The sequence below is a fragment of the Sceloporus occidentalis genome, unplaced genomic scaffold (genome assembly GCF_023333645.1).
Source record: "Sceloporus occidentalis isolate IW3139 unplaced genomic scaffold, rSceOcc1.0.p SCAF_327, whole genome shotgun sequence".
Lineage (NCBI taxonomy): Eukaryota > Metazoa > Chordata > Lepidosauria > Squamata > Phrynosomatidae > Sceloporus > Sceloporus occidentalis.
The window spans coordinates 434,883-448,509 of NW_028317307.1; positions in this window are offsets into that span (position 1 = coordinate 434,883).

The following is a 13,627-nucleotide window of genomic DNA, read 5'->3' on the forward strand; positions in this document are numbered from 1 at the left end:
CAGACGAGTCTGTAAATCGCACAGCTGCTATGGCAGGTTGCGGATAGTCCTGCCAGCGCCCTCACCGACTGATCCACTGCCAGATCGGTGAACACGGACATGGGCTAAGCCAGATTAACCAGTACGGCCGCTTTGCCTATTACACTACAAATAACATTACGAATAATACAAAAATAGAACTATAAACATTGATTGAGGTCATTGAAGTCAGAGAGGTCTGTAACTGCATGTGTATAAACACATAAAACAGGATAGCCTAATGATACACGTTTATGTATAAAAGGGGAAATGGGACACTTTTTAACTGGACTGCCTATGCCAAGAAAAGGAATTCAGGTCCATACATGCGATCCATTCTGACTGCCTATAAAGTTGAAGGATTTTTTTTCTCACTATTAATCAACAACATAAAAAAAAAAAAAACAACTAGTTTGATTTTGGCATCTCAATCAATTTGGTGAAAATGTAAACTACATTGACTTCTGTTTTTCCCCATCTATACTATGTTCCCACTCCAATACAGAAATGAGCCACACAATTAAAAAAGGGAACGGAGCATTTCGGTTATGAAGTGTGTCCAGTTAAACCAGATTTTTAGAGCATTTTAGGGGAGAACTTCAACTCCGAAACACAGCAGATGACGAGAGCTCCAAAGCTCCGGAATGCTCTGTGAATGAGGGTGAGGACTGTAGTACCTGCTTATGTGTTTTAAAATGGACTGGATATCTTCTGAGCATTGCTAGGGATTACCCTTTAAGTCACAAAGGATTGTTTACGAGCAAATTTGGCACGAGTTTAAGACGGGTTCTTGTTTTGTTATGTCTTCATTGGAATATATGGAATTAGAAGGATCTAAAAAAGGCTAAACTTTGTGTTTTTTGTCAAACTTACTAATTATGCAACTACAAAAGATACATGTCAGAGGCGAAACTTAAGACGTGTATGGAGGAAAATACTCCAGGAAAGAATAACAGTTTGATTATCAAAGCTGATATGCGGGAATGGACTAAACAACAAGGTAACAAAGATCTGAAAGATAAGGACAAATAATAGATCATGGAAATATAGGGAACTAGCGACGTCGGTTTGATGCCTGAACTGCACTCAGAAAAAGTGTGACAAAGTATAAGCGGTAAGATTAAACCGTAGCGTACGGTGGGGGGAATGATACAGGGGCAGGAAAGAATGTTACTATCAGCAACAAAATGAGGAGAAAATAGTAAAATAGATCAATACCTAAAGACTATTCTTAAGTAGGAAGGACAAATATAGGAGACATACAGAAAACCTGATGTGCCGAGTATAAACAAAATGTTAGGAATTGATTAACATACGGAACGTTACCATTATTGCCTACGCATTGCCAAACACAGAAAGAACAGAATTCCTTAAATGTCACATTTAGCGAAACACATTTTCTTTTTTAAGGGACAGGGTAATTCTTACTTGTAATCACATGACTCGAAAGTAGGAAACACAGTGGAGGCAGTAGAAACATAGAAGCTGATAAGAACTATTTGGCCGTCTTCTCTCAGACCTTAATAAGCCCTCGGTCTTGTGTTAGATTCAGAATAGTTTTATCCGTATCCCATACATGCTTAAATTCCCCACAGTATTAGCCGCTGCCATTTATGACGCGAGTCAGCCCCATTCATCTCTTGGGAAGATAAAACTTCCTTACAGAGCCTCTAGTTTTAGATTATGGCATCTTGTTGCTCCTATACCTTGGTAATTCTTATGCTCTCTCTTCTTTCCTCCAAGTTATACCTATTAAGATCCCTTAGACTTTCCTAATAATTTGAATTCTGCAAACTAATAATATGCTGAAAAGCCTTCCTACCAGAGCAACAAAAAAGTGTGGGTTTTTCCCCCCCGATTATAAAGCGCCGCTCTAAACGGCGGTAAGTGTTTTGGTGAGAGACATGGATTATGGTTGAGAATAGTACATGGCCAGTCAACAGTAAAAAAGAAAGAAACAGTTGTGGTAAGATTGCAAGAAACGAAGCGGTAGCTTCTGGGTGACATCACTAAACCACAGCTTTTGCAGAGAGGAAATACAATCCATACATAGGTGAGAATGTGAACGATTACAGTAAATTGAAGGAGATTTCCTCACATAAACAGACATCCCCCTCCTCGCCTCAAGCTCTGCATATTCCCTTACACCTCACCCTATGGTGCCAATCCTCTTCGCTTGTGGAATGATTTACACGCAAGACTATCCATTTTTATGATATATATAAATATACACTATTTATACACTAATTAAAATATTACCGTAACAGAAAAAGATAAAAAAGATTTATGTCAATGTCTGGCCACAGGATGATACCAAAGAATAGCGCATGCCAGTTTCCTATGGCAGGACACAGCGGCAACACAGGACTCCCTGCAAGGAGCGGTATAACCCAACTAGGGAAGCCAGTCTAAAGTTTTCCTGGTTACGTCAACGGTCAGCAAAGGACATCCACTTTATGAACTAAACTTCAACAACACACAGTTTAATTCTGGTTCTAAATCTTAAAAGAAAGCAGCGATCCTCAGTTCTTGTTTAAAATTAGTTTCAAGCTTAGCATATTAGGTCAGTCATAAGATAAACATATTTTTGCTTACCACACAGGCCTTGGTTACAGGAAGAAGACAAGCTTGTTAAGCAAAAAATTCCAGATACAACCTGCAGGAACAAATGTGATATAAATTCAGCATACAGCTGGGGAAAAAGCGATACAAAATCATAAATAATAGTAACAGAATGCGTATAAAATGCCCATATGACCTTCGTCTTTGTTCAGTCTTTGACTGGCGATCTATTCCCTGTTCAACTGCCGGTTATAACCGGGGTCACCAAGACCAGTTATAGAACCTGAATTGGTTACACTCCATACCTACAGTGATGAAGTCTTTAATAACTAAATAAATGTACATTTGGTTTTCCCTAATATAGCAGATTCTTACTAAATGTACCTCTTTATTGGTCGCTGAATGTACAGTTGCCACAGAATATTTAGCTAATGAAATACTGGCTGTTTGCAGCCAAACATATTAAGAAAGGGCCTCCCAGGTCCTTAGTTTTGTGTGACTTTTCACCTAGTAAGAATATGTCAGCACATTAATTACAAAAAGGAAAAACAACATGTATACATATTATAAAATACATTATATCATTAAAATAATTACACATTCATAAATGATAATGAAATAATAAAATAAAAAAAAATACATAATGTATAATATAAAAAATACCCTCAATGCAATCAAGTATGGTTGGATATTCTTCACATAGAATCACAAACGAGCACTAATTAAATAATGAAATTTAAAATAAATAGTGTATATTTATATATATATAATAAAAATGGATAGTCTTTCATAGCACACAACCCACAAATTCAAAATAAGTATGCTAAAAGTAATTTAGCTTATTGATAAATAAGTTTCAGTGGAATCTGCCACAATAACATTTTTTGGCAACAAATGTAGGAATGTAGGAGGTCCAGGTACAGTCCGTGTTCTTTTTAATTCAGTCTAAAATATTTGTACATTTTTTACAATAACACGTATTCTTACAGACAAATCACTGACAAAATCTGATCATTAGTTTTAAAAACCGAAAATGTTTTAAGAAGAAATGTTTCCTTAATCCAATAGCACTCCAAGATAAATAAATGACAATGCACACTCTACAAGGCTTCATATTTATAATTTAATTATATTGAATAAAAATGTATTTCATTAGAAATGTTAGAAAAGGGTAGAATAAGTACGATAGGAGGCTTGAGGACTGCCGGACAGAGCCAGAACACTCCGCCAGCTACGATTCAACGATGATAAGTGGGTAATAAATATCATGGTCTTTATAAAACGCTGTTACACCACGTAGACAGGGTTCACATTTCAAACTTTTCAAATATAAAACATAAAAGGAAACCATTAAGGGATGAAATTTGTCTAGCCAAAGTATCGAGAAAGCTGTATAATGTGTGATTTATTTAAGAGACAAAGTATTTTGTCCGGCTGTAAGAAAAATGATATTAGTGGCACGAATAATCCAATGAATAGAAATGGTGTGATTGGGATTTTGCAGATACTCGTAGGTGACTGTAGTTCAGGGTTTGTCCAGCGAACGAATTATGAAGAGAAAAAGACAACACCAGACACAGTACAGGCAATTCCTTGCGCATCCACCTTTTTATCCAGAAAATGGATACTGGAAAGGCAAATTTAGGAGCTAGCAGTGACCTATTTGCATTTGACCCTGACCTAGGCAGCGACCCCAGCTGCCCCCCCTCCTCCGTAAACCACCATTCTCACTACAGAGCGCCGGGATATGGGTCTGCTGCCTTAGACCAGAACACATTACTGGGTGATATATATATACATACATACACACACACACACACACACACACACACACCAGTGTTTCAACCCTTAAAATATGTTCATTTGGTTTAAAGAAAAAAGCATAACATGTATAAAAAAAAAAATAAAAAAAAAAAGCATAACAAATAGGAAAAGCAAGTTTTTCCTAAGAAATACTGTTTGGGTGGAAACAGCAGATTTTAATGGAATATCTACATAGGCCTACAGAGGCCCTTTATCACTCCCATCACTCCTTTGTTCCAATAGCATGTTGTGTTCACTAAACCAAGTTTAAGGTTAAAAGCCTAATTGATCGTTAGAAAACCCTTTTTACAATTATGTTAGCAAAGCTGGAAGTTTCCATGTTCTTTATGAAAACAGCTGAGTGAATGGTAGAGTTTGTGTTTATAATATATTATATATATATATATATATATATATATATATATATATATATATATATATATATATATACATATATATACATATATATATATATATACATACACACACACACACGTATACACACACACACATACATACAGTATGTATGTAAGTTCCACTAATTCATACAAGCGTTTGTGTAGATGATTGGTCAGCTCATCACCACAGTACAGCGTGAACTTGTACATAAAACATACATAATTACACATGAAGTTGTAAGAAAAACATGGGGACTAAGTCTTTATTTTAGAAATATGCTAAGCACACATCCATCAAGTGCATTACACACTGGATTGCGTTCTGTCATACACGATTTTCTTTCTTGATCAGAATTCCTTTTCCTAACTCTATCCTAATGGTTTAGAGCACTAAACATTTTAATAAACCCTACATTTTAAACAAAACAAAAACCACCTTGGTTTATTAAGTGTATTGAACCCACGTGGACATACACAAGAAGACCCCTACAGGGATCCTACGAGAGAATGTCAGCACCCCCAAAAAAGTTGATAATTTTAATATTTAGTTGTAGGTGACCTAGAAAGAAAAGATGGGAAAAGCTGTTCCATGCTTCTTCGCCATCGCTTTAATATCTCCTCACGTCTGCTTTTGGATTTAAAAAACATTATTTCTTAAGTAAAACACACTATTCCAGCTTTTCTGTGTTTTCATGTTGCTTCAGATGTATTTGGAAGGCCAGTGATTAAGGTCATTTAATGTGTCTCGATAAGTTCATATTAAGCAATGTTCTCAGGCACAAATTATGTTAATACATCAAGAAAACATATATGCTAAGACACGCGGGTGCCACGAGATTTAAGGACATTACATCTGGACAGAGCATCTTGGTAAACAGCCGCAAGCATAAACACCGATATGAGAAATTAGAGCCGGCGTCTGCATGATAAACCCGGAATTAATCTATGGATTTAAGGCTTAGACTCACGAGCTGAGAGACTGCCAGCTAAAGGTTATTACGAAGCGATGTTCCGATGATGAGATGAGGTTGAGGTCTTAATTCAGAAGGAGGGAAAACAGCGTGTGGGGAGAGTACATTTCATTAATAGCAGCACGAGGAAAGTGAAATAACACGACGTGCTTTGGAAATCGTGTACATTTCTCATTATATCATGGAAAATTACAATAACGGACCCCATGTCTGCTTTTACACATTGACTCGATACTGAAATCGGATCTTGCGCTTTCATATTATCCCTCACAGACACCCTCGTTCAATCGTAATATCCTTCTCCCAACAGCTTTGCCGCCTCGGCTCCAAAAAGATTTTGGAATTCCGGGATTTCACAGTTAATACAGAAGACGACCGGCCTAGACCTTCGGCTGGCAGGTGGCAGATAAATTATGTTTTTATAATCTCCATGACATCCCAAATAATCACACACTTGTTCCACCATAAATACTATTTGAAGATCATTCCTCGCTTAATGCAGGGCTTAACAAATTTATTTTGGAACAACGTAGATGCCATTTAAAAAAATATTTGTATATTTTTAATGATAAATTAAACACATCATTCTGATTAAATTAGACATTAAGATGTAATTAATCTGTAAGGAAATCATAAATAAATGTCTTAAATAATAGATAAATCATTTAAAAGGGAGAATTTACTGACAGCGCTGCACAATAAATAGTGCTTTGCGAGTATGGAAAATATCTTGGGGGAATCTGTATAGTGCATAACTACATTTATAACCACCCGCAAAGGCCCTAATACCATCTCTTTGATCATCTGCGGCAGACAGGGCTAATTTGGTTACTCTGAAGCTACCAGAGAAGTAGAGGCTCTTCACTCTTTCCCCGTCAGCCTCCTAATAGGCAGTAGCTTGCAAGAGCAGGACCCTCTTCTCCTTTTGTACCAGTATGTACAAATAGGTAGCCCAGTAATAGGTAGCCCAGTTTTATAGTGGCACTATATACTGTATACTGTACCTCCTATTAGTATTCCATTACCGTATGGAAGTACTGTGATTGCCCTTACAGTACAATGCTCAGTACAATGGTAGCCCTGGCTCGATTCAGCTCTTGAAACCAAGTGTTGTGTTCTGTACCCAAGTCTGAAGACGCCTGACCTATATCTTAAAAGTCTATCCTGGGGGAAAAGATTCTCTCTTTTGGATCAAATAAAGCTTCCCTTCTTGACTCTCTTGATAGTCCTCCTTTCTAGGAGCTCTGAATATTTGCTGGGATTGAGTGTATCTTTGTGTTCTACAGCCCTAGGTTATTCATTCATAAATTAAGATGTAACAACTTTAGTACCAGCACAAATATGAATAAATAAAAAGTAATAACCACAAATAAAATGAGCTAATTGTGTCACACAAAGTGTTTCCGATCAGCTTATAGCACCAGAACTTAATCCGAATACTTTGGCAGATGACTGGTAAGATCGAGTATAGTGTTCTTGAGAACGTCTTAAAGTTGTCTTCAGATCAGTAACAGTTGACCCAATGTAACACCTGATAAATTTGGAATGCGATGTCTTTTAAATATACTCTTACTCTCTTACTAATTATCAGTTATGTGTTAAATGCCACACTTATCAGACACCTGTAAAGAAAGGTCATTTGTTACATTCCTTATGTACAGTATTTACTTTACATTTAGAACAATTTGATACAAAAAGAATAAACTAAAACTGAAAGTTTGTTACAGGGGTATTCTGATGCAAAAGGCGTTCCTGTTAACTTGTATAACTTGCTTCCCCAATTTTTATTTATTTAGTTTATATTTATTTTTTTAACTGTTGGATGGATAGTGACAGCATTTCTAATAAATCACAGAAAAGGAGACTGCCTTACAACACACACATACACACACACACACACACATATATATATATATTTTTTTTTTCTTTTTTTTTTTCTCTGCAGCAGCTTGGCCCTCAGCCTTTGTATTTTGCTCATTTAGGAACTGGCTGTGAAAATATTTGAAGAATGTGAAGGATTTTGCCAATTTCAGCATTTTGTTTATTTTAAATCTTGTGGCAGGGGAGCAATGTTTGGTTATACTCACTACCTACCAGATACCACCAGATCCCCACCTAATAGCCACCCACTTACACCCCTGTCTGTTTGGGGCCACGCTCCTAGGAGAGGAGCTGCGTGGCTTACAAATACAAAATTCTCATTCAAACATATTAAACCTTAAACTTCCCCCATGATAATATAACATTTTCAGTACAGAAGGTGCCAATCCAAATGACTCGATACAAAAAAAACTAGCGCTTGTTCACTAAACTGTTGTGAATGTGTTGCATTTAGATATTTACTCTCCCCATATTAAGAATGCATTAAAAAGGGGTAACCAAGGAACGTTTCCCCATACAAAAATGCCATGATGGTGCTACATAAATAAGTGGATAATAGATTTTAAATTTTAAATGCAAAACAACCAGTGACCTCACAAACAAAGCACGGAAGGAGAAGGTGTGGATTTTTTATATAGAACTTTTAATACAAAAATTCCAAATGCAATTAAAGTACTCCTGACAATTATATAAATTCATACATACCAATTAACACACAAAAGCAGAATACCAGGAGAGCGGCAATTCCGCTGGCATAACCATTTATACCGAAGGTCTCAAAATCAGAACGTTGGACTCCAAGGCAAACGTACGTTTAAGCTTTGTGCGCGAGCGCTTGCTAATTTCCCGTTATTTAGCTACAGAATGAAGTCAAAAGGTTTATATGAATCAGAAAAGCCTCACTGATCTACACCAATTAGAGGGTCAGCGCAGTCCGAGAACAACATGTACTAAAGTCAAGGGCTTTTTTCGTGCCAATAACATAAGAGATCATGCGCAGGATTAGGTGCACATTGTTTAGAGAATACTACTCCGTGGTTCTATACAATATACACCATATTCCCCAGCATTACACCTGATCTTTATATTGTGCTAGGAGTATTAAAGAACTACTTCTAAAAAAAAACCAAAACATACGACACCATAACATATTGCATATATGCTAACATTTCAATGTCCTATGTATGGATATAGCGCCACGTATGAATTCATGCCCTCAAATACACGTGACATAGGCGCTGCTGTGACATCACACACGATTGGGGAATGTGCATGCTAAACTACCCGCTGTCCTGATAAACAGAACATATGCTTATCGGTCATGACTGCCCTGGCAAATGTAACTTATAACAGCAGTTTAACTCGTTTACTGAAGTGCCAGCAGATAGCTCCGTAAGCATCTATGTTAAATACATCATGTAGTTACAGGTCAGCGTTAACACGGCTGTAAATCACAGTGAGCTTGGTTTTCATGTAAAGAGTGTATAGTGATTTCAGCACAAAATGGATTTATTGACAATCAAAGACAGGGTGTAACAATAATTAATTTAATTCCAATGGTAACAATGTCTGCGGATTAAAGGGACACCCAGCCATCACAACCAAGTGAAAGCTTTAAATTAACAGTTTGCAGCGTGTCCCGTCCTCAGCTCCATAGACCATCTCCTGCCAAGCAGAACTCGTGCAGTAGAATAATAAATAAGACCCTCTACCAGCCTGTTCTAGATACAGATAATACACTATCCTTTTTAAATGTTAGCCCTTGCATACAGATATTTGTTTTATTTGTACGGTACCATAATTCACCCTGGAACGCGGTGTAAAAGGGGTTGTGCAATGAGGCAACAAAGCCACACTCTAAAGGCTAGTTCCCAAATGGGTTATGTAATCCGTCCTAAGAAACAATGCCACCGTTATATTCCAGGAACCATAAGACAAGGGACCACAAAACAAAACAAGAAATTAAATAAAATGATGCTGTGACGAGCACTCGCAGCCACTAAATGCAATGCCGCATTTGCATATGAAATTCATAACACATCCATAAGGGTAACTTCGATCATTTTTAATCACATTACAGTAAGTATAGTAGGCATTTAAATATATTGTATGGTTCTTTAGAGCCAGCGGTGCCTCTATAACCCACGGCAGCGCCGCCCCGTCCTCGCTGCTGCCCTGTCTGCTGGGCGTCAGGACACGACAGCATATCCCAGCACTCCACCTTTAACGAGTGCCTTGGCACAATCCTAGGTTATGGCCACATTCCAAAATTATTTTGCACTTAATAACGCTAAATAATCATAGGGAGGGACATACTAAAGGAATAGCCATGGTATTTTTGTTTATTTTCATAATTTTTTATAATTGTACCCCAGACTCCATTAATGTTTCAATGCGATATACCCCCCCCCATACACACATATACAAAAGACACACTTACACGTGCAGATACGACACAAGTTGAGGGCACTGCCTGCGAGCTTCCAATCCAGCCTTTCGGCACACTCACATAAAGGTGGTGCCTGAATGGTGGTCTTATGAGGACCCCGCTCGTGTCCTTACATTCCAAAATGAATTATATGGTTAATTGAGAAAAAAGGAGAAAATGGCAAGACAAGGCACTTGAAAGCATGCGAGCGTTCACTAAACAGCAGATACTCAGCACTGCATACTGACAGATGCACGTAGACAGCTGCCTGCTAAGTAAACATGTAATGCTTCTCAGTGGATGTGAACCTCATTGATTCCTGGGGGGGGGGGGGGCACAGAATACACATATCACAAAATCATCTTGTATGTATACAGCCATTGAGCGAGGATCGGAAGACTCCACATTATTTCTGATTTTGTTTTCTCGGAGGTAGCATAAAACGTTGCCACCTCTGTTTAGCGGCCCCTTTTCCATGTACCACGGTGGCTCAAGCGGCCCCGTCTCATTAACGGGTAATTAAATATTAGACATACCTCTGATGTGCAGTTCAGCTGCAGAGTAAAGAAAGGTGTTGATTTAGCACAAAAATAGGCCCTGACATTAGCATGCCTGCTAATAATTAGATTTCGTTAGCAGCAGATATCATTAATGCCGGCGTCACGGGGTCCGCTTATAACTGAAGACCGTCGCAGCCTACATGATGCCGCCGCAGCCATTGGAAGGTTCCGGTGAAGAGAAAGCAGAAGAGTTCAGGACACAGAATTGTCCTGCTAGATTTGACCCCCTTCCTTCCTTTTTCATTTCAATCTGAGCTTCATCGGGGCAAATCACTAAATCAGTGACTACATTTAAGCCTTGTATAAAAAATGATTTGCATTTAATTAAAAGGGGGGGGCTGCGCACGAAATGCCTTTGGGATAATAACAGTTGACTGAATTGCAATGGTTAAAATTCTGCTTCTCCACAGTCATTTTTAAATCAGACATAATTAGGACACAGATTCCCAAATATTAATTTTTTTTATTCTGTTCTTGCATCCCAAAAATATCCAACATATAATTCTGATGCCAGCCCAAGCTATGCCCATTCAGTAATATGTTTTACTAAATAAATTCAATGAGTTACGTAGGTAAGAGATTACCAACAGATATCCTCACGTATGTCCAAACAGTCCATGCTTTGGTTCTTGTTCATATGACCTAAAAAATAGCCTCACATGTGAAACACCGGCCCTGACTAATCCACGCTTGCTTGTCTTCAAGTGAGGTCGTAAACATGTCTTGTTGGCTTAACTTAAGAACCAACATTGGGAAACTACTCTAAATCATGTGCCTGAGGTTTTTATTACCGGGCATTATGACTGGGGGCAAAATGCCAGTCGGGAATAAACAAAAATAACCAGAACATAAGAGCCGAGAAGAGGATGAACACTTCTATCACGCCATAAAGGAGCAGTCAGGTCACTGCTTTTTTTTATATATATATATATATATATATATATATATATATATATATATATATATATATATATATATATATATATATATATATATATATAAACTGTTCCATATATAATAAAAATAAAAAAAGTGAGATTTGGTCTGATGGATAGCTATGGATCTAGCCTATAGGCTAGAACGAACCGAGAGCATGTCAATGTTTTCTCCCTATGCCCTGACAAAGAAATGTCCGTTGGTCTTGCTGGAACAACAGCTGCAAGGAAAGTAAACCAAGTATTTCTACGAGAAGCGCTGCTCATTCTTTTAGACACACAGAGAAGAAAAATTAAAGAAGGAAAAAAAAAACCAGGCATGGCTGTCACTTTCCATTCACTTACACGGCAAACACGGCCTTGAAGCTTGCAAGAAGACCAATGGCTTGTTTTAGGGGCTGTAGTTCCAGGCATGGCTATTGGTTAATATGGAAAAAATCCCAATGTTATAAACTGCTGGAACCCCGCCAGCCATTGTACTATACAGATGGTAGATCATATTACCACGGGGCTCATTGTTATGGAAAGCATTGTATTCTAGTATAAAAGCCTACACTTAGCGCAGCGATCGGCGAGCTACTTTAACCCCCTTAACTGAGGGTGCCATGCAAACCATTATTACTCCCACTATGCTAAAGAGGTGCTATTGTATCACCATAAAACATGTCAACCATCACTGTATTAGTCAACATTATATAAAATGAGACTATTATTGTGTACTAGAAATGATTAGAAAACCGAGAAAACCATTGACAAATCACAGTTCTCTGTTACTTCGAAGGACTGGAAACAGAAAGCATCAGGTCTACTAGTAGAGGATAGATGAAGGTTAGACATATGTATATAAAATGCATAAAATAATTAAAGGGCAACTCGCTATTCTGATTCCCATTAGAAAGCATTTCAAATATTGTATGTAGCTCTTCATTTAAACACGATTCTAGTTTTCAAATGAATGCTTTTTTGACAGCTGCACATTTATAACCCACGGCAGCGCAGCACCGTCTACACTGCTGTCCTTTCGGCATCAGGATATGACATCATATCCCAGCAGTCCATGGACTGACCCGGCAGAGCCCTCCATAGTGTTAATGGGCCAGTTGGGGAGATCAGGCCTATTGAGTAGTAGCATCAGGGCAGTTATGCAGCAGAGGGGCTGCTGTCCTAGACCTGGGCCAGAATATATCCCACGGCACAGAGGGGCCGTCTAAAGGCGTGGAGGGGACTTTATTGGATAAAACAGGACTTTCTTACCACGATCATAAAAAAGCTGCTCAGTGTGGTTTTTGAGCAAGGAAAGTCACCCAAAATTTAAAGTCTGCCTACAGTGGCAGCCTCCATTTTAAAAGAAAAAATAAAACCTACTTTTCTTCAATGCATGAATGCATTTTTAAGTTATATTACTGCATGCAGCATTGTATTTAACAATATTGTATTTAATCTCTATTTTTCCATGGGACCTCTCCTTTACATACATGCGTATAGCTTAGGATACGCTTTCATGAAAATAAAAAGTGTTTACATGAAAATAATTTAAAAATAATAACAACGTCGTCTTCCGAGACAGGAAGATAAGCATAACCGGTCTCAGTTTCACTTATTTCACGTACAAAACGATAACTTGTCCAGCTAGGTTTAATGCAGCAGAACAATCGTTCTGTACTTAAGTACACAGACAGCACGGCTGCAAAAGAGAAATTATCAGCACCAAAGAATGTGCCGAAAGCTTCAAGAAAGTGGAAAATATGCAACAAAAAAACAAAAATACTTTGTTTTCAGAACCTAATCACAATTTCTTAGTTCCCCTTTTTATTGTATTACAGAGAGAAGGCATACAAGCCCGGTAGTCCACAAATATTAGAACCCTATACAAAGATGTGTCTGTAGCAAGCGTGAAAACAAACCCTAACAAGGTCTTCTGATAAATAATTTGTGCCCTGGCTGAGAAAGAAACACTTTAGCGAGAGACAGACCCGCTTCCCTTGGCCGTACCCGAGCGGGACAAACCACAGAGAGGAAACAAGGGCCCACAAAGAAAATATTAGCTATGATGTTCAGCCAACCACATCTC